The 14,892-nt window shown below is 36.9% G+C and overlaps 1 protein-coding gene across 1 annotated transcript in view; it reads right to left on the bottom strand.

The window, feature by feature from the left end:
• The window catches only part of LOC124172821, a 60,309-nt gene extending 46,484 nt beyond the window's left edge, over positions 1-13,825 (bottom strand). Inside the window, exons 1-3 of the mRNA XM_046552311.1 lie at positions 13,609-13,825; positions 10,839-10,928; positions 8,274-8,363 (exon numbers count right to left, since the gene is read on the bottom strand). The gene's annotated coding sequence lies outside the window, so the exon portion shown is untranslated. The remainder of the gene's footprint in view (positions 1-8,273; positions 8,364-10,838; positions 10,929-13,608) is intronic.
• Positions 13,826-14,892: the final 1,067 nt, after the last annotated feature.

The following is a 14,892-nucleotide window of genomic DNA, read 5'->3' as shown; positions in this document are numbered from 1 at the left end:
ATTCTTCCAAAAGGACTATTATGGCAAGGAAACATCATTACTCACCACCTATAAGTGATAGTAATGCGTGTTCGCCACATCATTTAATACTTTAAGCATTACCAAAGCTTTACCATAGATCTCCTTGAAGGTCTATCGTTAATACAGTAAAACTTTGATTTTACGCAGTTGGAGGGACCGAAATATGGGCACTGTGTAAAATCAAGAGCTGGAGGAGCATAGTTTTCAGGATAACACCAGCTTACTATTGCTCGGAAAATGAAGCCTAATAATCTTATTTACTCAAAAGCAACTCCACAGATGACGTGTTACCTTAAGAGAAACAACTTTGCATTCCTGAAGTGTTTCCCATGGTTGAACAAAATGGTTGAAATGAAAAGTGGTGTCTTAGGCCATTTCTGGCACTAAGATTACTTCTGTTACCCAGGAGAAATTTCGGAATGGTGATACTAAATGGTCGCAGAGAAGCTAATTTTCGAATTCTCATTAAAAGCAGTTTTCAGGATATCCGTTTAACCACCAGCAGACAAACAAAGATTGGAGATTGAAGAAATGAGATACCTGAGGATAGTCATCCAAATTAACCCCATTAAACGAGATGCAAAATTTTGCTAATACATCACAAAGGCTTTACACCCTGTGGGCCTGGGTTCAAGTCCTGGCAGTAGCAGAGACTTATCAGAGATGGCCCTATCCCTACTTGAGTCTAATGTGGAGGGCACTTCCAGTGCACCACTCTGTCTATCAGATGGGAAGTTAAGTCCTGGTCCCTTTTGAGCTTATCATTACAACCTGGCTAATGCCAATATAGGGTTCCTATCCCCCCAGCCCTTATTTCATGGCGCTAATGACCCCAGGTTGATAATACGGAGCACACAGGACCCGGGATATTCGGAAATTGAGATTTTTCCGGTGCTTAGATCACTTTTTTAAGTGAGCTATTTAAATGACCGCGCAACTGCCGTCATGCCGCCCGTGATGAATAAAAAATTACTATTAGTCCTGACAATTTTTCCTTCTTTATAATTTATACGCATTGAAAAAGCATTTCCCCATGAAATTTTAGCATTAGTAGATTGACTCTTCCGGGAATAGCTTCTTTGTCGGCATTCTTCCGCGAATTCAGCGCGGGGACCTTCGACTCACAAGCCGTGTGACTCAGCTTCACGTAATATTTTGCTTCCCCATATCTGATAACAACACCGGACACTTTTTGTATTTCGATTTAATGGTACTAAGCCATTCCTGAGTTTAAAAGGACTGCCTTATCACTCACGTCTTGAATTTTACTTCAATGATTACATGACGATTGACGAAGCGAGTTATTCTGAGAGGGCATTAACTCCCGTTCTGTTAAAACACTTGCCACCTAGCGGAGTTAAGTTAATAGCTATTCAAGTTCCAACCATGTTTAACTTAAACCGTCTGACAGTGAGATACAAGTTGAGTCGGTTCTGATAAGCGCGCAGTGCAAGCAATTTTCCCTCGCCTCCATTTGTCCCGCAGATGTGGGGTTAGCCTGGGAATGAGACAATGCATGCTGCTTTTACCATCGTGTTGAATTATCATCGACTTACGTCCATACTAGAAGTACGACTACTTTTTTTGGAACACCTTGGAAGCCAAAATTTCGGCACGGGAGTATTTTTAACAACTCATTTCACCGTAATATTTCGCTGGGGCGACGAAAAACATAGCATTGGCAAAATTCTAGAAAGCCTTGCATTGGGGATATTCCATAGCTCATAATTCTGGATAAAAACAGCGTTGATCAATGAGTGGAATAATAAACGAAAGGTGATAATGTTTATATCTCCAGCGATCATGTCTTAATCAAAAGTAGTTACGCATACACGGCGATTGCCGTGTGTTTTCGGTTTCTATATTCTTCTACAGCAAATTTGAACTAAGAGCGACATTCGCGTTCATAATGGAGCCTGAAATATTACTGAGAGGGCTCACGGGGAAGCAATAATTAGATGTTTTTAGTTTCACGCTCAACAGCGCGACGTCATTTCAACCGTTCCTGTATTCATTTTTGCAACTCATTGAGACGAAATAATAACCTAACTTCATATTGCTCCAGTCGGATTTTCAAGACAAGCCGAAAGACAACTGTGTAAAATCAAGATTAGCGACCTCTTAGGGGCTGGGGTTATGCTGCGCAAAATCGAAAAACTGCGTAGAATCAAAAAAAGATGTAAAATCGAAGTTTCACCATTGCAATTCCTTATGCTTTCCAGCCGGACTTGAGTGCCGCTGCGTAAAAAAACAAGACTTGATGTAAAATCAAAGTGCGTAAAATCGAAGTTTTACTGTACTTCCATAAAATAGATTAGCCTTTATTAACCTACAGAAGCTCACGAGCAACTTAAGTTGCATCAAGGAAAAAACATTCTGCTTCCCTCCTGGAAGCTCGCAAATGTGCTGGAGAAAAACCTTTTTGAGGGGTGTTTCTTCTTTTATCTAGGTTAATTTTAGAATGCGTCCGAGGCAAAGAGATAATGGTTCTTTGCTATGCAGACCCTATTAACGTCCGTCGCTGCCAGTTGTGCTTCTGAATCTTTGCTGTCCAGGAGTATATACCATCTGCCCAGCAGAATGCATATTGAATTCGAATACTGCAAAATGGTAAATGAAATTTCAGGTCTCCATAGCCTCTAACGGTAAATGAAATAATAAAAATACTAGAGGAAGAGGATGACGAACACTGGTCAAAAAACAATACATAATTATAACTGGAGCGGAGGAAGGTGCTGAGGCTAATATGGATGAAGATACTGATGAATCAGATGCTGAAGTGACTGGGGAACCAACGCATCTACCACAACGTGTTTTGGATGCAGAGGGACAGATTCATTCGAGGGAAACGCAGCCTGAAGAATCACAGTCAGAGAAACCAAGTGTCTTCCAAGACTTTGCCAGGTTCCATATGGGAGAAAGATGTAAAATCAGGGGGAACAAAACTCAACAAGCTTGGAATGAATGACAGAGGGGTATACCATCACTTTGCGGAAGCCAGGAACAGGAGTGAACCGGTGATGACCAGGACTTCACAAGAATAGGCTATTTCAGAACACATCTCCAGGATTTGAATTCCCTGCCGGCACTTCATGGGTTGCATATTTCAAGAGGAGACACCTAATCATACAATGTAAAATAACAATATACGTGTCAGCTGAAGAAGTATTGCAATCAGCAATGACCTTTCAGGAGCAAACAAAAACCCATGTCTCTAAATATAATAGGAATTTCATAATTAAAATTGATCAGACCGGGTGTTCATAGAGGGGGATATAAAGGGAAAGCTCTCCAAAGAGGAGAAAATTGTTCTGGGGGCTCTTCAGAGAGTGACCTAAGTAACACACTCATATACTGCGCAGTATGCTATTGCAGTCCCAAGAAAACTGCTTCCTCAAGTTTTTATTGTCTATGCCAGAACCTGGAGGTGATTTTAGTCCACCAGTGTGCGAAGAAACTGGAGAGTGAACTCTTAAATGTTTCTGTTGTGCATTCTAAATCTGGAAAACTTACGAGAAGGTTGTATTTCAAGTTTTATAAAATATGTTCTCAAGCCATACGTTTGCAACAATACATTTTTATTGCACATTTATTCCTAGGGGTCAAACAAAAAGTTTTATTTACAATGAACTATTAATCGATGAGGAATGAGAACCGCTAAGCAGCAAAAAAATTGAAACACTAAAGTGCACATCCGTCTGCCAACCATGTGCTGCATATTTTTACACACAAGTAAGGCTGTTTATTGCACGAATCCAGAACTCAATCTCCCTCCATCAAGAAAAAAAAAATTTTCCTCTTGTGAGGATAGAATACAAATCTATACAACCGCGCATTATCCATTGTCCTCACTAGCATACAATTATATGCACGGTATGCCTCAAAGTTAGTAGAGAATAGAATTATTTTTAGAACCTGGAGGAATATATGTTTCCCTATAGACTTAAAGAAACACAAATGCTAGTGCTCAGGTAGCAGTTTTATATTGAATTGAATTTAATACTCCGAGCTTGAATGTACACTTTTTTTTAACAGGACAACACAAATGGAGCTTTAGGTAGCTCCAATGTTTAAAAAACCAGCATGGGAGCTACCATTTAAAAAAATTAATTTCACGGCAGACCAGAAACAAAAAGAAAGTATATATAATTTTTTTGGAAACATTATCACTATGAAACATATATATGATACAATAACTTACAATAAGCAAGAATAAAGTATAATATGTGGACAGAACAAAATTAATTTCTTTTTTCCTCCTTTCACAAAAATGTAAAAATAATATATAATAATATTTATATTATTCACAAACATCAAAAAGATCATCCATATCACCATGGGACAACAACCAATCTTTGGCCTTTTTACAAAACTTATTTACACTCTTTAACTCTTTGATCAAACAAGGAAATTTATTAAAAATCTTCGGCCCCAAATAAAGAAATGATCTTTTAAATAAAGAAAGATTAGGTTTAGGAACTAGAAAATTTACATTCCTACGTAAGTTATAACCATGCTCGGTTCCAGAAATTGCTGGAAAACTACCACTTCTCAAAAAAAATAACTTTAAAGTTTTATAAACAAACATGTACCTTAATGGCAATAACTTAAGACTAACAAATAGGGGGTAAGAAGGCTCAAAACGATTTTTGTTGGCAATTATTCTAATTAACTTTTTTTGAAGTATCACTGCAGGGTTCAATGCCGTTTTGTGGGCACCACCCCAACATATCAAACCTTAACTTAACTTAGTTCCAACCAAAGCGTTGTACAATATTACTTGAAAATGGTAAGGACACTTATGTCGAATAAAATACAGCTTCGATACATAATATCGTAAGACTCTTACTAAATCATTTATATGGTGATACCATTTCAAGTATTTATCAAATATAACTCCTAAATATTTTATGCTGCTGACCTGCTCAATTACTAGACAACTACAGTTCTGCTTTAGGCAGTCTACATTATGGTAATATAATTTAGAATTGAATGCATAGGAGTTGCTAGGATCAAAAAACATAAATTTGGTTTTTTCACTTAGTTCAAGCCCATTATAATCAAACCATTTACGTATGAAGTACAAGTCATTTTGAACGTCACTTGCAATGCTTATTTGGTCGTAACCACTGTAACTTAAGGCGACATCATCAGCAATAGCTGTCAAAAGACCATTAAATTTAAAACTACATAAATCATTTAAATACATTAGGAATAATACTGGTCTTAGTACAGAAACCTGAGGCACACCAGTGTCCACTATTTTAAATTCACTATACTTTAGGCCCACTCTAACACACTGAGTACGTTCAGACAAATAGGATTTAAACCAATTTGATGTTACACCACGGATACCAGCATCGTGCATCTTTTGTAATAGAATGCCATGGTCCAGCATATCAAAGGCTTTCTTTATATCAATAAATAATCCTCCAGCACGTCTATTTTCATTTAATTCGTTATATATATTAGTCATAAACTTTGTCAAGGCATCTTCAGTTCCCATATTACGTCTAAACCCGTACTGATTAATACTAAAATAGTTGCCCGAATTAAGAAAGGTAAGCAGCCGGTGCTTAACTAACTTTTCCAAGACTTTTGAGAAGGTTGAAAGCATTGAAATTGGCCGATAGTTTTGGATTTTTGTTCGATCACCTTTTTTAAAAAGAGGTATCGTAACTGCTTTTTTAAATATGATTGGAAATTCGCCTGAGGTTAAACTTAAATTACATGCATGAGTAAGTAGAGGAGCTATATCATGAATAATTAATTTTAAAACATTGCTATAATGACCATGTTGCTTTTCAATTATGTGCTTTTCTTATTTCATGACAATTCTCATCCAAATTCCTGTGAAGGGGCTACATAATAAATGAAAAATGAAAAAATTTAGAAGGCAGAACCTTTTTCAGTATTATTCAATTTAATGGTGCAATATATTATGGCGGTATTTCCTCCAATTAATGGCCTTTTATGCCACAAAAATTTCTCGCGGGCATAAAGTCTGATTAAGGGACGAGAAAACTAAATAATATTGCTGCAGGAAAAAGCAAAGGAAGTGGAGGAAAGTGGGAGTCTGAAGAGGACATGGAAAAGAAAAGGGAGAAGCTGACAAGCCAAAGGAAAAACAGGATCATCAAATGGGCAATTACCTCAACCAATGTGGGCTATGTATCAATTTAAGTTGGCCAAGTAGCATAGTACAGACAATTGAAAGTTCTCATGCATCGACAATTCATTCCCCAGATTACACAGCTTGTTTGAAAGCTCTTGGAACCTAGCTATGTGGAAGGAAGGACTCAGAAAGAGAGAAGAGTAAGTTTGAGGGAGGAAAGCGTACCTCGACTATTACTTAATGGAAGAGGGAATAATGGTTGTCAGGGTAGCCAAAAATAGCTTTTTGGAGACTAAAAATTCCAACCAAGCATAAAGACAGAACTCCAACCTCCCATCCAGGCTACTACGTTTTAAAAGAACTTAAATCTATTTATCTAGCTCTTATATTATTCAAGCGTTGAGAACAACATTTCTTTCTTCCTTTCCAAAATCCTATTACACACAAAATCTCAGCCTTTTAACTTCGGACTCAATGTCTCCGTTCTATCCAATCCACTTGAATAGGTTCTTGGCAACAAAATACATGGGGTAAAACTTATTAAGCTACATAAATCAAGTTAAAAGGGCATTTCAGAACAATTGCCAAGTTAAATAGACTACTAGACAGAAACAAATGCAAGAAGAGCAATAGCAACGTTTAGCACTTGCAATGCTCATACTTGATCATATGGGTAGATGCGTAAAAATCTTCCTTCAGGAGGAACCGGAGAAACTTTCCTCAGACAGGATGTATGTTTAAAATACTTGCTTTGGAAATGAGTTCCCTATACTTTGATGCCACCTACACAATGTTATCACTCCCACTTGGATAAATCTTGGCAACGTAGTGAACAATTCGAAGCAAGGTTTAACAAGTGACATGAATGTCAATTTAGTAAAAAAAAGTAAAACGTCTGAAATCCACACATCTGAAGAAGATGGAACACATTACAAACAATAAAGAAAATGGGAGACTAGAAAAACATTACAAAGATTACTGTTTCTGAGTCTTAAACCCTGGTCTTTCAAAATTTAAACGTGATATGCTACCATTTGGCCAAATCGACCTTGAAAGCAAAATTTTTATTTAAATTCAACGTGACCATATTTTTCATTTTTTAAATGCTTATTACTCTCTACCCCAGGCATACAGAGTCAAAACTCTTCAACAGTATTGCTATCTAAGTATCTACTTTCAAATAAAAAGGTTTCATCTTCTTCCTTGACATCACTTATGAATAGTATCCCTGTCAGCTACTCCCACCCCATTATCCTTGTGAACAAATCGCAACCAAGCAATAGACTTCAAACCACTCTCAGTGGTAATGAAAAGCTATAATACAATTATGACATTTAAACAATGTACAATGCATTTTTTACCATTGCTAATTCAATGAACTTGAAAAAGAGAGAACGAGGTCATTCAGAAACTAAAACGTTCATCAGTCAACATCAACGCACTCAAGCATTTCCAATGCCAAAAATCAAGCCAACACGAAGGTAAGACTTAATATTTAAATAAAAACCAAGGCAATACTATAAGTGCAATTAGACAGTGCCATACACTGCAACACAAAAACCATATTCATAATAAATTGATAACGATACTCACATGGAGATTGTAATTATGAAGGTAAAATAATCAACAGCCAACTATTCATACTAATCCACTTTCAAATGTAATACTCATTTCTATTACTTTCACCTCCCACATGAATTCAAAACTATCTATATAGGAGGACACAAAAATCCACATCACACTTGTCACAAGAGCTTCCATTAGTCCATCAAACTTCTGAATGAACATTATATAGATGGGAGAAATTTCCCACTCAGCTAATCAACTGCCTGTAACACGCACCATTATTCTTATAAACAATATCGCAACATTACATTAGAATTCCAACCTGCCACTGTGATTAGTCAAAGCTCCAATGCCATTGGGGTGTTTAAATATACTAGATTTTGGATGCATTTTTTCCATTGTTATTCCAATGAATTTGGCCAAGAAAAAGTGAGAATAGAAGCCATCCACATTAAAAAATCAACATATCAACATTATTATTCTCTAACATTTACCCCGATGAACATAATAGGCACCGATCTGGTAAGACTTACTATTTAAATAATTTTTATAAATTGAAAATGATACTCACTTGGAGATTGTGGAGGTTCAGTCCTAGGAAGCAAGGTTAAAGCAGGATGGGATGGCTAGAAAACCACAGCTCAATCACCACGACAGAGTCCTGAAAAGAATAGAAAGCAACCTTGTACTAATAAAACAGAGTATATTAAAACAAATACATGGGCATTACCTTTCCTGACCATACAAAAGCAGTACATACAGCTACAACTGTGTAATATGTTGACATCCTAGGGTGAGAAAAGTAAGGTAAGGCAAGATGAAATCTAGACAACAATGTCATCATGGTAGACAAATGGTCATTGCAGTACTGAAAGCAAAAACGTTTGGATTATTGAGTAACAAATTTGATCTCAGCAATTCCACCCTAATCATAAATGGCTAACACCACAGGCAATAGACAATACCTAATTTTGAATCTACACAGAACACTTACAGCAAATCACTGAGCAATATTGGCATATATATTTAAAACATTTTCATGTTATCACAGAAGTCTAATATGCCCACAGAAAATGATAGCTGATTGATGGTACACATGACAACCTACTCGTGACTTCCAATACTTCATTATGATACGAAAACTTTCGCCCCATCAAGAAGTCATCATAGCACATGGTACATGAAAACTTAAGTTCTGGCATAAAACTAGCCAAAATCATTAAAATCCTCAATAAAAAACAAACAAATGAAGACATGACTAAATAGCACAACGGCAAAGTATAATATACTGTATTTGAATGAATGAAGTCCCACCTTTTTTTTCCAAAAATACCCATGGTAAAAGTAAAGGGGTGACTATATTCAAACCCTTTTTTTTCTATTTTTTCTGAAACTCAAGCCTCAAAATTAGGGGGGGGGACTATATTCAGAGAAATACAGTAAGACGGACTCTAAAATATTATTATTACCTTCCAACGTTAACTATGTATGCTGAAGTTCGGCAAACCACAAGATAATACATTTCGGGCAAATATGATGGCCATGGCATATATAAAATATAAATCTCAGCACAGGACGAAGATCAAAGTAGACATAAAAGGAATCACTACCCAAAAAAATGCTTTTCATAAAACCGCTAACGCACAGGAACGGCTGATAATAAATTGCCATGGATCAAACTTTATAGGCTATCCTATTGTACGAAACAAACAGTTGTCAGTGCATGCAGAAGATCACATTAATTCCACTACAAAACAGTTAAACAATCACCTTAGTATTTTCCAAAAGAAAACTGAGAAAATATTTTTTTATACTTATAAAAACAGATTTTTAACTCACATATAACACTAAATGACATACTTTGACTTTGTACACGCTTCCTTACACACAAATAAAACTACAAGCCCTCGAAAATCTAACAAGTATTCTGATATATTAAATGTCATATCTCAATAGTCAAAATTTCCGCACACCACATACATTTAAGTATTTAAGGAACAGAATTTTATTGCACTAATAATCCATTAGTAATGGAATTTTAATATGATCCCTTGTAGAGTATGGAATGAGTGCTATCTTTGGCTCCAATAATACTGAAATTTTTTATTTCTACATAACTAACCTAAGAATTAAGAAATGATTGATAACTTTAAAAACAAAATAATTGGATTAAAGACTAAATATTGACAATCACATAAAACTTATTCAATTCAATAACATCCGATTGATGGATATTGCGATATTGCATTACAATGATCACGAACATAAATTACATCTGTTCAAACTAAGCAAACAGTTCTTGCCTCAACTTTTGCATTTATGAACAATGGAATCATTTTCATATTTTTCATGTTCCTACCATAAAAAAACACTGTAGAAATCTCTCTTGCCTCCACGCATGCATTTATTTTAACTATTTTTATCCATAGCCATTATTACAATATAAAAATTAAATCAAAATGTTAGCAAACAATTTGGCATATGAACTCCAAGCCAGAATTCCAACCATCATTTTAAAGTGAGGTAAAGAATACCTATCTATTCAATTACTTACAAACTAAATAACAACTGATGTAAATCATTTATACTCAACCACTGTCAAAATTTAAACAAACGTCTACCGCTTTCACATCCAACAAATAAATTTAATTGTAACTGGTTCGGTAGTGACAAATTATCTACATCGAACTTCTTACATGTGGCTTCGAATGATGCATCACACTATTTAATGGCCGATCTACAGATGAGAGAAATTTCCAATGAGATCCTCAACTGCCAGTCACAAGCCACATAATACAAGAGAACACAATTGCAACAATATACTAACTTCCAACCTCCCACCCTGATAAGTGACAGCATTTATATGCTGTTTAAATGTGTATAATGAAATTGGATTTCAACTGCATTTATTTGCATTAATAAATCAGTTAACTTCACCAAGAGAGAGAAAAGAGAAGCAATTTACACCAAAACATTCACAAGGCAACATACTGCAACATTTCCCCCATCAAACGTTAAGGGCACCACGTAGGTAAGATGTTCTACTTCTACAAAGGAACTAAGACGAAAAAATCAACCAATTCCATGCACTGAGACACAAAAAATAAAATCATCAGAAATTGATAAGGATACACACTTGGAGATTGTGGAGGTTCAGCTCAAGGCAGCTAAGTTAAAGCAGGATGGTATGGCTAGATATCCACAGCTCAGTCACCACCAGAGAATCCTGAAGAGGAAAGAAGGTCACCGTATATTAATAAAATGGTGTATCAAAAAACATTCACAAAGGCAGTATCTCTCCTCATATCAATTTCAGATACGTCTAAGTAATGTGCTCTCGTCCAATGGTGGGACAAATTGTTACGTTGAAATAAACCATAGAGTACAATTTCATCTAGGCAAAAAAAGGTTTGCATCATCATGTAACGAATTTAACTTGTGTGCAGCTATGATCAAAAATTGGTTATTTACACCGCTGGAAAGAGATAATGCCATTTTTTGAATCTAAGCAGACTCTAAGAGTTTATTACGGCCCAATATCGGAGACAAAATTTAAACCATTTCCTTAATATAACAGAGGAGACAAAATTTTAAGCATTTCCATATTATCACAGAGGAGACAAAATTTCCAGCATAAATTAATAGGAGATTGATGATACACACGACTGCCTACTCATGAAGTCCTATAATTTCATCATGATACGAAAACTTTTACCCCATCAACAAATCATTGTAGCACACGCTATATTAAAACTAGAATGCTGTCTTAATACGGGCGAAAATCGATTGAAATAGTTCGTAAAAACAGGCTGAAATGATGACACGACTAAATAGAAAGAGTATAACAAACGTAATACAATCGTAAAATATAAAACTCCAGACCTCCAGCGTTAATTACGCCTAGGTCCTGAAAATCAAAAGATTATATATTACGGACGAAACACGGTTCACCAAGAGATAAAATTGTACCGAGGAAAATTGTAACAATCATAAAATCACTCCCTTCCCAAATACAAACATAAAATAACCGCGATTCATTTGTTGGAAACCATGAAGTTGAACAGCTGTCAAATATTAACTAGTATAGCATTCATAAGTACAAAGCTAGAGTTGCTCGCAGCTCAGAAAAATCAAACCTTCCAACTGCCTACGAAACATCAACTGAACACGTTGGAACTACAACAGACAGATCCTTACCACATCAAATTACTTCACCAATTACGATCATATTCGTCAATGAAGGTCGATAACAGTAGCCCTCTAGAAGAAGAATAATAAGCCAAAACAAAACATCTAATCAATGGCAAGAATACGTTTGTTCACGACTCCCATAAGCCTTTAAGTTCAGGCACAAGCAAACAACAGAAACACTCATTACATGGATCATACAAACGAGAAATCCACAAGGAATTCTTTGTCCCATTATTTGTTTCACATGCATCGAAGTAACGTTGTGACTACTTACCGACACCTACACACAAAAACAGATTAAATTTTCGTAATTATTCCCAGCAAGACATTTTACAAACAATGAATAAATTCCTATAGGAGTAATGGTTGATTAACGCATTGAATTACGCACTACTAATTTCAAGAATTATTCATAACTATGAGACGACTACAAATTTTAAATGCAACAACCCTTGATATCGTAGGAAAAGTAGTACAAATAGAACCGTCAGGCAATGTTTATCCTCCAAAATATTATGTCGAACTTCTTAGATATTATGAGACTAACGTAATCCATTTTCATTATTTCATCATTGAAATACGAATGAATAGCTGAAAATACATCATCATGAATAAAAATATAAGGGTTATACTAGCGTACGAAACAAATAGTTGCCTTGAGTATGATAAAGTTCACAATAATTCCACGAGAAAAGAACAAAACATGCACCTTAGTGTTAACGTCATACACACGAGACCAAATCTTAATAACAATTGCCTACATTTGGAACATGGCCCACACTATTCACGATTCCTAGACTCCGGTCAAGTTTTATGTAGTATTGCTCTGCGTAATTCCTGAAAATTTCTAATTTGTACTCTGGGAAAAACATCGCAATCATAGCTCTCGACGAAGACTAGAAACAAGCTCGATTGACAAAATAAGGTGACGCCGTGTTGATAAACAAATGAAACTACGTGTATAGACACAGATGTGGTTTCCTTCAGTGATACATCACCACATAGAAATTAAACAGAGGCAGGAATGTATTACTAAAATGCCGGCGAATAGCTAACACCAACATAAATCGGCACCGACAAGTAATAAGACATGCGTTTTTCATTTCCATTGAATTCTATGTAAGCACCATATCCACTACTACGTACTTACGGCTACCCACTATTGAAAATTAACCATTTCACTTTTGAAATTCATAAACGCATACCTCAGGCCTTCGCCATTACTCTGTATAACTAAATATAACATAAATCATGACCATTCAAATCGTTAATGAAATAATCGCGACGTATTTCCAGTGATAGTGAAACGACAAAAGGAGTGATCAAGCCGAAGACATTATAGTTGAGTATCACCCGACATAACTGATCTATCTGGCTTAAACGAGAAGCACACGCTCTATATTTCGTAAACTGAGGCCCTTGCAAAGTACGTATTCTAACACAAGACAGAATTCAACAGTGAAAGCAAGCACGCAGTAAATGCACACGAAGCCATAACACAATCAAACATAAATCAAAAAAGAGATAAATTAGCAAACAAAAAGATCTTCTCCCATTGCGGACAAAAAATCATTTGGAGCAAGTACCCGGGCAGAGCACAATCATTCTAACTCTCCTGGAGCAGGAGTAGTGGCGCCAAAAACTTAGTTATATGACCTCTGATTAAAACTACACTCCATCAAAACAGTAACATACATATGATTACTTGAACTTACTCAGGTTGGAATGCACACTCCCACAAGCCCTGATTGCGATGGAAGATGAAGAGCCCAGCGAGAGGAATGCTATTAAAACTTCAGAAGAAGACGGCTCTTTCGAAGATGACAACGCGAGCGATGAGCAGGAAATGAGCTAATTTTGGCGCTAGCGCGCTAGTCAGGACAAGTTTCAAGAAGATTCCACTAGATAGCGGGCGAATTCAAATTTCCCCCACCTCGGCTTAGCTCACCCTCACACAGACCTACGACTTCGCTTCTGCCCCCCCTCAGAAAGAAATCTTGGATCCACCCCTGGCCATGGACGTCACCATTATTTCAGATGGGAGTTCAATCAATTTATGTTCGAAGTCCACACACTTCCAAAAATAGAGCAGTAATTAGTGGCATCGCAATATTAACGAAATGAATTTTTTTTAGATATTTAAAATCTTTTCATACAGTTCCCAGCGCCTTATACGTGAACTAATTCACCAAATTCGAAGCCTATCCCCACCCCTTCTTCATGAATACCTCCCCCCTCCTCTGTCGAAACCAAGTCCCTCTCCGTCTTCGTTGGGATGACTCAGTCAGAGTCACGAGCATCTTCCCACCCTAACCCCTTCCACGCCATCCCCACTCCATTGGATCGGAGCGTGGGAACGGCGACGACGCAGTTTCTCACAAAAGCGTTCTGTTTGCTGCAAGCGGGGCCAGCAAACGCGAACCACTCCTTCTCCTTACATTCTTGCCTCCCCTCTCACAATCTTAGTTCTTCTCTAAAGACCGTTTCACACGGTACACGGAATTGCGCAGGTTAGAGCTGCATTAATTTCTAAAATGGCGTGGAATTGCGCGAATGCATGAACGAAATTAAAACAGGGGCTATTTTGCCGTCTCGCATCCACGCATTCTCGCATGTGTTCTAGCAATTCACCGCTTTACACGACGCAATTTTGATTGCGCCTTCACACGTACGTCGGACTGCGCAATTCCGTGTACCGTGTAAAACGGCCTTAAGATTTGGGCTTAATGAATCAAATCAATTGGGTGATTCGGTTCACTGATTCCATCACATCTTTCTTGTGATTCTCATTTATTCGTTAGACTGCATAACTCATCAATCACGACAACGACTTCCTTGGTGGATGACGGAAGAATAAGCATTAACGGGTGCTTTCCATTCATGCGACTCATGAGTCGACTTGTGTCGGCTCGCGGCATTTGTTTATAACTTTCCTATTCCTGTGCGTTACCGTTTGTTGACTTGTGTCACAACAGTCAGCGACACACACCGAATGGAAC

Source organism: Ischnura elegans, assembly GCF_921293095.1.
Source record: "Ischnura elegans chromosome 13 unlocalized genomic scaffold, ioIscEleg1.1 SUPER_13_unloc_3, whole genome shotgun sequence".
In the NCBI taxonomy this organism is placed as follows: Eukaryota; Metazoa; Arthropoda; class Insecta; order Odonata; family Coenagrionidae; genus Ischnura; species Ischnura elegans.
Note: the sequence above shows the minus strand (reverse complement) of the source record. Positions and strands in the feature narration are given on the sequence as shown.